The sequence below is a fragment of the Chiroxiphia lanceolata genome, chromosome 1 (assembly GCF_009829145.1).
Source record: "Chiroxiphia lanceolata isolate bChiLan1 chromosome 1, bChiLan1.pri, whole genome shotgun sequence".
In the NCBI taxonomy this organism is placed as follows: domain Eukaryota; kingdom Metazoa; phylum Chordata; class Aves; order Passeriformes; family Pipridae; genus Chiroxiphia; species Chiroxiphia lanceolata.
This window is the reverse complement of record NC_045637.1, coordinates 127,688,956-127,705,410: the sequence shown is the minus strand read 5'-3', so window position 1 is coordinate 127,705,410 and position 16,455 is coordinate 127,688,956. Positions and strand designations below refer to the sequence as shown.

The 16,455-nt window shown below is 40.9% G+C and overlaps 1 protein-coding gene across 1 annotated transcript in view; it reads left to right on the top strand.

The window, feature by feature from the left end:
- Positions 1 to 16,455, top strand: part of SCIN (scinderin) — a 58,361-nt gene that overhangs the window by 9,433 nt on the left and 32,473 nt on the right. The window lies entirely within an intron of this gene.

Sequence of the window (16,455 nt, the reverse complement as noted above, 5' to 3'; positions counted from 1 at the left end):
GTGCAAGTTATTCTACCTTGATTCAGAGTTCTAAGTTTGATATCAGAGTCAAACCTCGGCTGGAAATAAGATTGAAAAATAGTGTTGTAACTCTTTCTTGTTTTGTTTTTTGTTTGTTTTTTTTTTTGAACAAGAATTAATGTTGCCATATTTAGTGCCATTCATTTGAGTGCAATGTGGACTTCCCATCCATTGGCAAATCAAAAAGCTGTTGCTGCAGCCCTTCCACAACCCTGGGAAACCTCTTTTCTGAGCCTGACCCTGCTCTTAAATGCAGTTGGGATCCTGTGGGTACGTCTTGCATGTGCACAACCCACACAACACCCTTGGTTGATGTGTTACCAAGCCACATTTACAGCACTTCAAATACCCTGCCCAGGTCTAATCTTCCCTCCTTTGAACTGTTTTGACTGGAACAGAAAATATCTGCAGAAGGCAGAAAACACTGATATATGAGGGGAGTAATTAGCTGCAGGTAATATGTGAAGCCTCTTGTTCAAGCAGTCTTCTGTAACATCATGAACTGAGAGTGTTGGCCACTACACTGATGTTCCTGTACAATGCATGATCCAGGAGAGTGCCTGGAGTGCCAGACCCTGATTTAAAGATTTACTTTTTTTTCTACAAGGGTTTTCCATGACACCCCTTTAATTAACCCAGGGATCTCTCCAAAGAGAGCCTTAGGGACAGGGCAGGAAAGACAAGTGCAGGGCAGTTGCTGAGAAGGCCTGGAGTAGAACACACCTTACTGTGTCAGGTGCTGCTTAGTGTGTCCTATCCTGGCATAGATCTGCTCAAATCCTCCCAGAAGCTGTTATCTTCTGCCATACTTCCTGTCCTGTCCTGAACTATTCTTGGTATCCAACCTGAGAGGTGCCAGGATGAGTTTGACAGTTGTTGGCCACCATAAACTGTCTGGCCTTGCTCTGTATTTCCCCTTTACCTCCAGATGCAGCTCTTCCTCTATAACACCATCCTCCAGCCACCTTCCGTCGGCCACATCCATTTTTCCTCCTTCATCTCCAAAACAATTCTCAAAACAGCAAGGAGCATGGGAGGGCATGGAAAATGACCACAGAAGGTGAGGAAAAAAGCTGAATCATTGTGCCATTTAGTGAATAACATACACACAGTTTCACAGGCTATTTTAGGATTTATCTAGATGCATATGTAAATATACTCTATATGTTTATATTTATGATAAGATGTGCTGAAGATTTTCATCTTTTGTCAATTTTCTTGGTTTAAAGTAGGAAGGAAAGTTGTCAGTATTGTGAAGTTCACCCTATGTACATTGTTGTATGCTGGTGACTTACAAAACTGAAATGTTGAGATTGGAATGATAATTTGTGTAGTTATGAAAACGTGAAGCAGAAGTAATGGGAGTAACAATACAATAAAACAACATGAAGTGATCAGCTGATTTTATTGAAAGCTTCTCAACTCAATTCAGGAAGCTCTGCTGTATCAGAGCTGTTTAAAGTTGTATCCTTAATGACCAGCAAAAATATCCTCTCTGCATTTGTTTGGATAGAGCTTTGTAAAATGTGAGACTTGATTCTCTCTGTCTGACTTACCTCTTGATGGGAGGCAGCAGCAGTGCCATGAGCTAAGTGACTGCAGAGTGCAGGGACAGGGTTGTGCACCGCTCAGCCTCCTTGAAGAAATTAAGAGACAGTTGTTAAAATAAGGGTGTGAGGAAGGATGTGTGATAACTACCAATCAGTTTTGAGCTTGGGCCTGATTGCAGTTGAAAAGTTTTGTCAGTGCAATAAAAGTTCTGCGGGTGAGACACTACCCTTCTGCCAAAGGAAGAGTGCAGATGGTGAGGTGATAACTGTAGCTCAAACTAAGTGAAAACTGAAGGTAAACTATATTCAGTTGTCCATTCTTCTCATTCCTACAGTGGTGCTTATAAACTGATTTATATACAGCCAAGAGGTTGCTGATTTGAAAGCATGTACTTTTTAAGGGCTCCAAGGGAAAATGATGATGCTAGAACTCAAAAGTATGAGACTGAATAGAGCTGTTGTGACATATCTGTCAGTATCTTCTTATTTTGAACTCCTGACATAATAGGTATGTCAAAAGAAGACAAAATTGCTGCCTTGCACAGATACTAGAAAAAATACATCAAGCAAAAATGTTGGCTTTTTATGGCAGCTGCTTTTCATAAAAGCTGTTAACTTGGTATGGATTAAATTATGTTTACAGAAAGAAAACTAACTTCTGCTTTTTAACAGTAAAAGACCAAGAGAACAAATACTTGCTTTACAATTATGACTGGGGTATGATTCAGCACGTCAACCTTAAGCACAGTTGTTTTGCTTGCCTCTAATCTCCTTGCCTTCTTGCCTGCACTATCTCTTTCAGTGGCTTTGCTTCTCTTCCATTGGAGAAAACAATTCACAATCAGCGCATTAACTGCTTTAGTAAAGTCACTTTAGGTGTAAACAGGACTGGAAGAGTAGATTCTTGCATTTTGCAGTTCATCACTTTAAGTTTCTAGTTGCTTTCCCTGGCACTAACAACTGACTCAGGTAATTTTTCCATGTTTTTCCATTCACATATTTCTCCTACAACCTCTTCCCCAGTTTCCTCCAGCTTAGGGTTAAACTATTGCTCATACTGTAGCAGGAAGCTGCTAAACAAGTAGCAGAGCTTGAAGAACTGAACTGATTTCATTCTTTATTAACTTTATAGACTTATTAACTTTATGAACTTATTAACAACATTAAACTGTGGCTGTACCTATACAATGTATATCTTGATAAACAATTTTTTTGTAATTTTTCTGTAATTCTGTGAACCAATTACTTTTACAACTCTAGTAGTGTTAAATCCAGCATTCTGTAAATTGCTATAGTGTCAAAGTCATCAGATGGAAAAAGAAATATTAAACCCTTTTCTACCCCTATACTTCAGTTAGGCTATTCAGAGTATGGATTTTTCCTTCATACTCTATGGACTGGAAAGCTTCTCCTCACCCCTGCTTGTACACAAAAAAATGATTGGACCAGAGACCATCCTTTAAGCTTCAGGTGGACAGGACATACATGCATGCACAGGGGTTTGGTTAAGTTAGTTTACTTCCTGATGTTGTAGAAATCCAGATGTTTTGCTGATTGAGCTGCTGTTATCTAGAATTGATGCCCTTCTGGCATTCACCCCTTAATGCACTGTGGTATTGCACCAGCTGTTCTTAGTACATACTAGCAAAAGAGTTGTGAGAGGAAAAATGAATGTACTAACTGCATCACTGCTATAGCTAACTTTATTTTTAGTCTGAAAATTTGTTCCATTTGAGTCAAATGGGATATTCCAGGACTGGTTACAAAGTCACTATTGTAATTATACTAGGACCAGGCTCATGGTGGCTTCAGCAGCATTCTGGCTGAATGAATCCAGAGTTTGTTTTGGATTATCAAAACTCCACAACTTTCAATGGTTCACTATATTACAGTTTCAACACATGTCAGAGGCAGATTTGATGGATATGTGAAATGAGGTTTTTTTTCTTCTCCCTCCCTGTATCAACAATTCAACAATCAAGACAGGGAAGAAATTGAATAATTTAAGAAGACTAATGTTTTTGGAAGGCTATGTGAACTTGGTTGAATTCAAATATTCTTCTTTAATATGTATCATCAGTTCCTAGAAAAAACCTGAATGTCAGTGAACTGACAAAAAGTGCTGTATCCTAGTAATTTTTATTCAGTTTTACAGTTCGGTTATTTTCCCCACTGTGTGGACTTTAAGTACAAAAAAGTAAATCAGGAAAAGAAAAGCTCCACATTCTTGTTTTATTTCTAAACATTTGGTGTTTGAAATATGAACACCAAGGTAATATGCAATTGTTTTACAAATACCTGGAATTGGGGGCATTGAAAGCATTTCTGTTGCTTGTAGTTTATATGTAAACTTTTTTCCAAGTTTGTGTTTTGTATTGGCATTTTTTTTCCTTTAAACCTGTCGACTTTAATTAAGGGACTAGACTTTAACAAAGAAGAGTTTCAGATAAAATTAACTCATGCCTTATCTGAACAGCTGTTCATCAATGACTATGAAGAGAATGGAGTCTCAGTTGAGTGCATGCCAATCATTTTGATAGTAGAATGATATATATAAAAGCTTTGCCAGTATTTATGCATGTTCCATCTGACTGTAGCTTTGCTGGGTTTTTTTTTTCTGCTTCCCTTAGAAGGTGAGCATTAGAAGTGCTGGGTCCTTTGGGCACTTCAACATCACAACTTCTCTCTGACCCACCTTTCTTTACAAACCTCATCAGCCTTTCTTCTACCTGCTGTGAAACCACTACAGTGGCTTTCTGTATTATGTGGTTATTTGTCTGGACTCTGATCTGCTTCTGAATAGCAGATGAGCCAAAGAGAGAGAGGAATTAAGGCAGTTATAACTTTACAAACATTCTTTTCTTGCTTTTAGCCTTTTTGTTTTGGGTAAAGCTAATGTAGTAAGGTGTTTCACAGGAGTGAGCAGATTTAGCTGAAGACCTTTCTTTTGTGCTAAGTCCTTCTGCTTTGTAGCTGAGCCTCTGATGCTCCTAATGCTGTGATTTAGAGGAAGAGAAGACAGCGTCCTGACTGACATACATTAAGTCAACATGAATTATGTTATGTTGATGTGACAGGATCCACACTATAAATTTAGCTATCTCTGAACTAAGAGTGGTAATTCTTATTATTTTCTTATTTTTTTTTTTTCAGCTGAGGTGCAGTTACATTCTGGGAGCATATGCTGGTGTAGATGCAGACAAAGGTGGACAGGTTGGGTGTATCAGGGCCTGCAAACAGTGAATGGAGGCACACCAGCTTATGTGCTTTCCCTAATGAAAGATTGAATTTTTATTTTAATATTTTAAGATTGAGACTAAATCTCTTAAACATTTCATTATTTTCTACAAAAATTGAAGTTTTACCACAAACTTGCTTCAAGTTAGAGTTTTGAAACCTATTTAATTTGTTTAGCTTTGTAATGTCTCTTAATTTAAGAGAATGCAAATCAGCAATTACAGTAGGAGCCTGGAAATTAGTAGGTATTTCAACAAAGATATAGGTCTAAAACACTTGCATGTCTAGGACATGTTTAACTAGAGCAAAAATGAGTTCTTCATGGATTTAAGCTTCTTGGGTTTTGCTGTCATTGTCCTGGCTAATGTCAACAGAAAAGATGTCACGATGCAGAGTTTGTTTTCATTTGCCTCCAAACTGAGCAGACTGCCAGTTGAATACAGAGGTGCCTATGTGTTTAGAAGGGGAAAATTGGTTTTTATGTCACTTGTGAAATGAGTGATTTTTTTTTATTTGTTTGGTTTTCCTTCTCTTGCTCTACGTGCCATTTGGGGCTGGACCAGGAAGCAGGAGGTGTACTTTCACAATCCCCTCCATGTAGGGAAAAGTGCCAAGGTGCTCTTTTTCAGAGTTACATGAGCCATGCATAATCATGCTGCTGCATGCTTCTGTATAGTTGGGTCATTTTTAATGAGCTGTGGAAATATCATATGACTTCTTCAAGGTCATTTTGTGGGCCGGAAGCTACATGGTGTGACTCTTGGGGATGGTCCTGTGCAGGGCTAGCTAAGAGTTGGACTCAATGATCCTTGAGGGTCCCTTCCAACTCAGCATGTTCTGTGATTCTGTGAGCAGGAGCAGTGAATCCTGATGTTCTGACTGGAAGACCAAACTGTGTCCCCAAAATGACAGATGAGGACAGACCTTGCTATGACCACAGTAGTCATGGCACAGAGCTTCCCAGCCCCCTCAGGAGCTCTGGGGTGGTCATTGTGAGTATTCATGATAACATTTTCTCACTCTCAGCTGTTAATTGTCCTACTGTGATCTGACAAGCATAATTATATCAATAACCATTAATAAAAGGTGGCAGAATAGCTTTCTTCCATAGCATCTCTCTCAAACTCTGTTAAAGAGATTTTAAAAAAACCAAACTGCAAGTACAAACTTCTGAAAATAAACTGAGATTGGCACAGGAATTACTGATGAATGAAGCTCCTTTTATTTTGAGGCAAGTGAACACTTGAAGTCTGTTTTCATTTTAATGGAAACATTTTTTTGGCAGCCCACTAACTCAAAATAAAGTTAGAAAAATAAGCCTAAAAATAGTGAGTGTGTCATACAGCTAAGAAATTGTGAAAGCACTGAGTGAGCTAGAGCTAATATTTTGACCATAGTTGAGCCCTTTATATGTCTAAAAATAAATACAGGAATACTAAAATACAACCCAAAAGCTCAGTAGTTAGATAACTAGCTGTCTTTATTTTGGGTAAATCCAGATCTAAATATTAACCTTGTCAGGAAGTGGCTGTAACTTTTAAAAATCTTTTTCTGATTTGAAATTGTTGAGAAACCCAATCTGTCTAGAAGTTGAAATGGGTAAGGTATATCAGGAAGACAAACTTGTGAATATCAAGCTGAGCTTCTCTACCATGAGGCCTCAAAATTAGATGCATTACAAATGAGATGATTTTACTTCAGAAGACAAAATTAATGAAATCTAAGCTCCTGAAAGCTTGTAGCACTGAATGCTTAAGCTATTTGTTTAGCATTCATTGAAAATACAGTAAACTATTATATACTTGGGGACATTTTCATGACTTGTGGCTGCTCGTTTCCTTTTATTAGATTATATAGTAAATGAAGTTTAGCTTTCAGGCTTTTAATAAAGAATACTGTCTTTATTCTCTAGTGCTGAAGAGAATCAGATTCTTGTTTCTCTAGCTTTTAAAATCAGGATTTTTTTAAATAACCAGGAAAGAAGAAGTTTGTAAAATCCAGATCAAGGATGTTTCCAGATACTGCTTGTTGATCCAAGCTGTTTTGAGGGATTTTTGTAGACCAGAAGTCTTACAACAAGATTGCTCAAAGTTACAGCTAATATAAAACACTTAGTTTATGACAAAAGTATTTGGGCTACATTATTATGTGCAAATGTGGACTCCATAAGGAAAATAATGAAATCTGCAAATCTAAAAATCTGAAGTCCATTAGTGCAGATTTTTTTTTTTTTCTCCTTCCTCAGGCTGATTTGAAGCCTAGAGCCAGTGGACTGTAGGAGAGCTCAGTTTAGTCACTTGCTGACTGAAGGCAAACTGGGAAAATAAACTATGAATGTGGGGTAGCTTGGGTGCAGTGCACCAGGTATATACTAAGAAAAGAAAATGTGAACTTATTGTCCAAGAAGTAAAGGTCTTTGTAATTTCACAATATCCTTTGTGGTCAGTACATCAAATATGATTCATTTTGTAGATATGACTGCTTGTTTGAGGTTGCATGGCTGTCTGCCAAAAGACCTACAGAAGACTGATAGGCACAACTGAAGTTGAACTTTTAACGTTGCTGAATGAGTAATCTCCACAAAGTGCAGCATCCACAGTGAGATAAGGCAATAGCTGCCTCACCTCCTCAGCTAGTTCTCTATTATGACTTCTTTCTCTTCCTTATTGCTTCTATAGATTGTGGGAAATAAAGAATTCCTGTTTATTGCTGCACTATCTCTAGTGACTCCTGTTTTCTCACATAATTGCAAATAAGATCAATTAGTAAGAAGTAGGCCAGGATGAGAATGAAACTGAGGAGTCTCTATGAAAAGTTTCCCAAAATTTAGAAGATGGCTGAAGAAGTGCATGGCAATAACAACTGTACCAAAAAAAATCTACTCAAATTGAAACTTTTTACTTCCTCTACATTAAATTCTTTAGAAAATTCTGTTCCCTAAGTACAAACAGTATCTTTTTTTCTGGGTAAATGTGGAAAGTCAGATTTAAGATAAGGTTCAAACCTGAAGCCAAGTATGTCTCCAGATTCTGGATACTTAGTAAACCGCCAGTATTTAAACCAGAACTTAAGCCTACAGTCAAGTTGGTAAGGGCAAGCTGAAAACTTCACAGCTTTCATTGCATAAACATCTTCAAGTTGAAAAGGATACAGTTCTGGGAACCTGTGGTGTAATTCTAATGAAGCTTAAAACTTTGTCTTTGAAGATGCTTCTGAAGGGAAGGGAACTTGGAATGGAACAGTGATATCACTGAGCTTGTCAAGAATAAATATTGGAAGTTACTAGCACTGTTTTGCATACAGATTGCATCAACATGAGTTATCTCCTAAAAATTTGCGTCTGCTAGTACTGAGAAGCTGCACTTCAGCTCTTGCTTGTCTCAAACTACCATTTCAAATACTATTAAAGAACAATAGTGATCAGCAGAAATAGCTTAAAAAGGTATTTTGGATGAAACGTTTTTGTCTCAAATGCAAGTTTTATACAGTTGTATATGCATTGCAAAACTAACCCCCAGTAACTTAGTGAGAGCTCTGATTAAATCCTTATTTGCATTTCACAAACCAGTTCAACTTTAAATAAAAGTTGAAAATTACTGTGTAATTTCTACTATTTGGGCTATTTGATAGAGTTGTGTGAAGAATCAAATTGCTTCTTCCAGGAGAAGCAATCAGCCAAGATCAGTTATTTCATTTGACTAGCTCCTTCCAGCTCAGCCTCCAGTGGCTCTACAGCTTATGTTCTGCCTCTTGGTAATAATTTTCATCAAGACTGAAGTCTAAATTCTTTATTTTGAAATGATTTCGAGTTCACGATGAATAATGAGAATTGCCAAAATTGGGGTCCTTGGTCTGTGGTATGACTGAATCAGGTGACCTGTCTTAGGCTGATTCTGGTGGCTCTCCTTTCTGAGAGGTGCCTTGGGCTTATGCTCCATTTTGGCTGAATTGCACTTTCCTTGTCATGTACAAATCTTACCCATTCAATCTGTGAGAAATAGAAACCCAATCGGGCAATTTCCAATCAGAATTTATTATATGATAAAAGCAAAATCAGCGCTGGGTGATCAGGGAAGGGGTTCAACAACTCCCAACGCCTGTCACACCCAAAGAAGACAGTTGTTCTACATTTATTTCCAGCTACTACATGAATATTCATTATACATAAGTATAAACATTATACATTGTTAGGTACATGAGTATAAACATTATTTCTTAACAAGAATGTTATCTATAAGCATAATATTGTTAAATCAGACATTCAGCAGATGTTTGCTTGTTATCTATAAATTTTAAGAAAGGAGCTATTATCTAGCTAACTAAACAAAATTCTCTCACTATAAATCCTACACGAGGTAAAAGGGAGGTAACTTGTTTTACCTCTTTGTAGGGGCCCAATTAAGTTTTACAATTTGTTTTTCTTTTCTCTCTCCAGGTCATATTGACCTTACACTGTTTTCTCTTAATTAGCTCGAATCATTTTCTCAGTTTCTCACAATCCCTCCTCTCTTTCTATAAAATTATTGATTCGAGTTTTTTTGCTCTAATCTGGACAATATTAATTTGACATTTTCTTCATCTTGGGAAGGTGGAGTTCTGGTGACTAACAGTACCTTGGCACTTTGAGCCGTCTTTGGATCTGTCGGCATTGTTGATATTTGCATTCTTTGTACTACAGAAACTATCAATCTAATGAAACAAGGGATTAAACATGGTAAAAATAGTATACTGGCCAACGCGCATAATAGAAAGAATCCTACTTTCTTCCACCAAGCTGTTCCTAACAAGTTATCCCACCACTGGCTGTCGAGCATAGAGTTCCATTTTTGTACAGGTACATGAGTCAGTTTTCTGATATCCTTTGCAATATCCATAACTGCCTGTCTATTATCATCAATTTGTAGACAACAATCTGAAGTGTTGAATTTACCACACACACCCCCTTCCTTGGCTAGCAGATAATGTAAGGCAAGCCGATTCTGATACACAGCTGCTCGAGTTTTTGATTGCTGACTTGTGATTAGATCCAGAGTTTGAATTGTCTTACTGGCTACTATTTCCATGACTGCTTGAAGGCGGATAATTCTATTTAGTATGTACATGGGGGTTCGATAACCCCAGGTCCCATCTTGGGCCCAAGTAGCTGGTCCGTAAGTAGCAATGATTCGTTCAGGAGGCCATTCATCATCGTACCACTTTTGGGTTCCTCCAATGTCATCCCTTTTTTCTCGGCGTATGGTTCCATAATCATCATACAAAGGTACACCTAAACTCATACCTTTTTTGGGGGGCAGTAAAAAGAACCCCGGTTGGATTATACCTAGTGTACAGACTCCTCTCCAGTCTTTAGGGAGCTGTGTATATGCTCGCTTTCCACATATCCAGAATAATCCTTCCGGAGCTACCCATTCTAAATCGGTACTACCTGCTTGGTCCCAATATGTTTTTAATTCTCTCATGCTCTTCAAAAGGGTTTTTTTTTAAATTTGTTTCATTACACCACCAGCTTTGAGCTTCATCATGCCAGGTACAGTCTGCAGTCATATTGTTAGTCCAATACCCTAATGGTTCTTTTGGCCACCAGTATTCTCCTGTGGTATTGATTATTTTCACTGATAGGCATGGGGACTCTCCTACTTTGGTTTTATATATTTCCCTACCTCTCCGTTCAATGCATTCTTGCCCAACCACATCAGAAATTAAAATCCAACCTTGGGGCCTAGATTCTGATGCTTTCTGGGAGTGATTCCATTTTAAAATTTCCCATGGGGTGAGACCAGTACCTTTCCAGGGCCACTCTTCTGTCATCAAAGGTCCACTACAAATCCAGCACTTGGATAAATTTAAGGTTTGAATAATATGTTCCATTAGATCAATATATAGGTTAGTTCCATAACCCGGGAGTTGCCAATCTTCTCCTAGTTTGTCTTTCAATTTCTGGTATAAGTCACCTGTGTTGGAAGGCTTTCCCTGTGTTCTTTCTTTTAATGTAGTTTGCACCCTCTTTTTTATTATTTCCTCCCTTTTCAAGTCCTGCATTCCACCACCGTCAGAAATGTCCCAATGGCCTTCTTGAGTGAAACAAATCCATTCCTCTCCCTTAGGACAACTAAGTCCCAGCCTGGTTCCCCCTTTTCCTAAATTTTGTGCTACCCATAGTTGCCGAGAACCCGTGTTGCAAGTGTTCAGTTGTCTATAGTCATAGCAGACTTTGTTGACAAATGAGTGATAGCTTAAGCTTTGAATCATACGGCCTTTATATCGTGTAGTTTAGTAGCATTTTGTACACTTGTCAGACAGGACGTGAGCCCAAAAGCAGCAGAGTATCCAAAAGGGTCCAGCATAACTTAAGCCTCCACGGCCCATGCCCGAACGGGGTTGCATCCCGTGGCTGGCTGTCAGTGGCAGGTTCAGAGGTTAACCTGGTCTTGCCCCTTTTAGGTTTTCTAATTTAATTAAGGCCCAGTTTTTCGTTTCCAGGTGAAGGTTCACTTTATCTCACAACAACGGATTCTGTCAACAGAATTATTATTCCCACTAATTAATCAATATATAAATTGTTAGCCATTGTGACATTCTTTACATGGGGTCTATAAAGTTAAAGTCATCCAGCGGGCAGTCAATTTGGGCTGTTTCTCCAGAAAATTTCATCATACTGTACCTTAATGCTGCATACCAGTCAGTTTCAAATATTTCCCAATTTACTGGTAATAACAATTCCCACCCACAAAACAGCTTATTTATCTGTACTGACTCTAATTGGGGTGGATCTCCCTGCGTGTCACGACACTCAGGGCAATGTATATGTCTTCTTTTTCAAGGTCACAAGCTAACACAAGGATGGGGTTAACTAAGCGATTAGTAAAATATGCACCTGACCCCCCACTCTGCCAGGGGATGGCTCCTTCTTTCCAGGAAACAAACCGCTGTCTCCTAAGAATTTGTCCTGGGACTAACTGAAACCAAGATCTTTGGCTAGGTTTTATACAGAAACTTTCAGGAAATACCTCTCGGGCCTTTAAGTCTCTTTGTTCTGGGGATAACTCATTCCAGCCTTCGATATGTCTTCTCCATTCAGGTGATGAATTCATAAAGGTCTTTTTTGGAGTTTAAGTCGTAGGTCCCCAGGCGTTGATGACACAGTCCACTCTTTCAGGGGTGGTGAAGCAACAGGTCCTTTCACTCTGGTCGTGTGTGCTCACCCTCGTTCTGCTGTATGCACTGCGGTCTCTGTCGTGAGCAGTACCTGGAAGGGATCTTCCCAAAATGGGGTTAAAGAAGTTTCTTTCCATCTCTTTATTAGGACCCAATCCCCAGGGTTTATTTTATGTATCTTGAAATCTAATGGTGCTGTTTTTCATTTGCAGTTGAGACATTTGTCTACTCCTGCATAAAAGTTGTTCTCATGACTTCTCAGCTTGAATTTTAGTGGTACAGCTTCAGGTCTGGTTGCTGGAACAAACTGTCTGTGAACAGCTAACTTCTGACACATTGTTAGTCTATATTTAAGACAAATCAGTATTCCCCCCTTACTGAGTTAGGGTAGAAATGTTCTTTCACAGGTTGTGAGCCTGTGGCAGTTTTAAAAGACAGAGGATGCAAGGGTTAGTAGGTAGTTTCTTTTCCCTTAGACTTAGCTCCCACAGTTTTCAAAGCATCACCTTATCATCTTATGGCATATTTTGCACCGGCGGGTTTTAGTTTTTGTGTTCGCCGGGAATTTACACTGATTTTGTTTTCCCCTCCCCCCTTTCGGCCTGATGGGAGGGCACGGATTATGCAGGTTTGGGGGGGCTGGAGTGGAAGCAACAACTCCGTCTTCGCCCCCAGTGGCGCAGCCAGAGGGTCCTGTGTTAGGTTGGGCTGGGACTCCAGCCACAGACACCATTCTAGGCTCTCTTGCAGCCTCTGCACCCCAGCCGATCTCTTGCTCGCAGCCGCTAAGGTGTTATGAGTTGCTCCGCTCGTGCTGGCCACAGCCAGGAAATAATTTGCCTTTGCCCCCGCTGCGGCCCCCGCTCTGTCTGCAAAGGCGGCAGCAGCTCCTGTATCAAACCCAGATTTTGCCTGTCCCGCAGTTGGACCCATTCTTTCTGTGCGCGTGGTTAACGCTGCCCCGGCACTCGCATCTGCCGTCTCTGCCTGGACCACACTAGCAGGAACTAAAACTTCTTCACTAGTCAGAGCAACAACTAGGACTAGCTTTTCCTGTCTCCGCTTTATTGTGCTCGCCACAGTTTTAAACTTCGGGATCGCTCTCTGCTCTAAGTTCGCTTTCTCTGTCCCCGGATCTTTTCCTGTCACACGCATTCTCACTGTATCACACACAGGTAACACTTTTTTCTTCACGGCGCCAGCCAGTTCCGTCGCCGTGGTAACGGCCATTCCAGAAGCCTCCCCTGCTCTCTGAGCCGGGAGTTCCGTTGCCGCGGCAATGGCTGTTCCTATAAGCGCCTCTCCGCCCACCGTACTAGCTTTCTGCTCTCTGTTCTGATATACTGCCCAAGCTATCTCTAATAATTTCCTCTTTATATCGTTTGTGGGCTGTCCCACAAACAGGTATACCAGGTGTCTCTTTCCCAAGTCTGATTCTAAATCAATATCAATATATTTTCTAACAACATCTTTCAATCTGTTCGAAAAGTCTGGGCAACTCATTTGCTTTTTGCCTGGTTTCACACATTTTGACCCAACTCATTTCTCTTGTCTTTGTTTCTACAACAGCACAGTCCGCCGTAAACTTTAGGGTCTGTCTTGCACTCGGGGCATGCAACTCCGTTCTTACAACTCTCGTATTGCTATCGCCACCGATTAAATCAACTGCCTGAGCACCCATCTGTGGTGCTGGGCTACTCGCTCTCACAAACACCTCTACATTTGGGGCCGTCACCCCCCCTGGGGCCGACGCCTTCGCTTCACTGTCACTGTCTAGATCAGCGACTCCTACGCCTTCTGCGTTTGCACTGGCCAATTCTGGCGGTGCTTTCGCTGTGACTTCTAAAATTTCTCTTGTTTCTACAACAGATGCCGCATCTATAATAACTTTCTCTGATGTTACTACATCAAAAGCAATCTTTCTAAAAGCTGAATTTTCAGCCTTCACTACTCCGTTACCGATACAACTATCAATTTCAGCTGTTACTTGTTCCTCTACTCCCGAGCTCACTTCTGCTGTTGCTATGACAACTTTATCTGCCCCGGCAAAGCTACTAGCTGCTGCAGAGCTACAGACTGCTTCCCCGCTCACTGGAACAGGCAGGGCAGCTTCCGCAACCATTGCCCCTGTGGGGCCAGAAGTTTCTCCTGCTATTACTCCTGTTGCAACTAAACTAGATGTTATCTCTGGGCTAGCCAGCTCCGCCGCATCTGCATAACTCTCGCTCTGCTCTGCCGCGCTGCAAGCAGCTTCAACAAAAGCTGATTTCACCTGCACCTCTGTGCGTACTCCAGCCAAAACGACAGGACTTGCTCCCGCTGGACCCGAGCTAACTTCTCCAGAGGCCTTAATTTGCCTAATCCCTCCCGGTGCAGCCATATCCACACCAGGGGGTCCGCCAATGGCTCCTGCCGGCTCAGCAGGAGCCGGTCCCGGGGCCGCTCCTCCTGCAGCTCCCGGGCTATTTTCTCTCCCATCCGGTGATATTAACACATTTACATCACCATTCTCCATGTTTTTAAATAAAACTCGTGAGACGGGGGTAGTTTTAACTCGATCTTTTCCCTCTTTTTCTAATTCTACTTCTGATCTTTCTGCCCTTTCTGAGCTCTCGTTTCTCTTATCTTCCACCCCCAATCCAGGGCGTGTTAATAGGAATAAAAACAACTCTGCGTATCAAATTTCCCGCCACCTCTGTTCTACATGTAAAAGCGAGATTAATTGAAACACTGCGTTCAGTTCAAACGGTCCAAATTCTGGCCATGCTACTCCTCTCATTTGTCCAAACAACGGCCAGGTATTTATAGACAGCCTACACAGTTCTTCCTTCTTTAAAGTTGTTTCAGAACCAGTTAAAGTCTTCCAATGTTTTAAAACCAGACTTAGGGGGGATTCTTCAGGGATCTTAAATTTTGAATCCACACAACCCATGCTTGCAAAACAAAAACAAACCACTGTCACACAACTGAGATTCGAATTTGTTACCTTGGGGTTACGACGCTGTTAACGTAACCTCTCAGCTATTTACCGAGTCACACTGACTCTAGAGCCCCACCGGCTCTTCCACAGTGTCAGAGCACCGGAGGGCGTCCCCTCCAAACCAAACAGCCCTAGGCTGACTGGTTCTGACCTGGGATGGCGAACTACCCGTTCGCCTCCTGAAAAGTGACTTTCCGACTATTCCGAGGGCCCAAGTCTTTTAAGCAAACTTTTCAGGAACCCGTGTTCCCTATCTCCCGGAACACAAAACACAAAACTTTCCCGCAGCTGCTAACTAACCCAATAGGTACCACCCCTAGAGGACTGTCTAAGGGTATATCCGGCAATGCCTGCTTGCTCCTTTCCTTCCTGGGGCAACTGAATTTACTAATTCCCTGCCCCATATTCCTGAGGTCCCTTCTAAAGTTTCCTACCTTCCCACCGATCCTCTGGGATCCCTTTTAGGATTTTTCACTGACTCAGCGGTCCTTCCTGAAAAACTCTCACCGACCCCAGAGGTCCCCTCATCAATTCTTCCGCTTCATCCCTTCACCCGCTGCTCTCCTCGCGGCGAGACAGAAACGAGGTTAGAAGGACTCCACTCTTGATTCACAGCTACGCTGCGTCTCATTCACTCATTCACTCCGACCTTTTTATCCGCCCCCCCGAAGTGATACTCACAGTCCGTTTTTCTCACTCGGGTCTTCGTGCACAAGAATTATGGGCTTTTTGCTGCAGCACTCCAGGAGCTTTTTAATTCCTTGCTTTTATCATATGCATGCGTTACCCTTGGCCCTTGTTGAAATATTAGGCCTGTGAATAGGCCGCTGAAAAACAGCGGGCGCGCTCCTATCTCAGGCGCTAAGTATCTCCCAGAACACAAAGGGTATCACGTCGGGCGAAGTCACCAAGTTTTGTGAGAAATAGAAACCCAATCGGGCAATTTCCAATCAGAATTTATTATATGATAAAAGCAAAATCAGCGCTGGGTGATCAGGGAAGGGGTTCAACAACTCCCAACGCCTGTCACACCCAAAGAAGACAGTTGTTCTACATTTATTTCCAGCTACTACATGAATATTCATTATACATAAGTATAAACATTATACATTGTTAGGTACATGAGTATAAACATTATTTCTTAACAAGAATGTTATCTATAAGCATAATATTGTTAAATCAGACATTCAGCAGATGTTTGCTTGTTATCTATAAATTTTAAGAAAGGAGCTATTATCTAGCTAACTAAACAAAATTCTCTCACTATAAATCCTACACGAGGTAAAAGGGAGGTAACTTGTTTTACCTCTTTGTAGGGGCCCAATTAAGTTTTACAATTTGTTTTTCTTTTCTCTCTCCAGGTCATATTGACCTTACACTGTTTTCTCTTAATTAGCTCGAATCATTTTCTCAGTTTCTCACAAATCAGATGAGAGGAAGGCCTCAAAGGCCCTCAGGATGATATCTGGTGGGGCTGCTGTCACCAGAGCATGCAGAGCTGCTGCTGCAGTG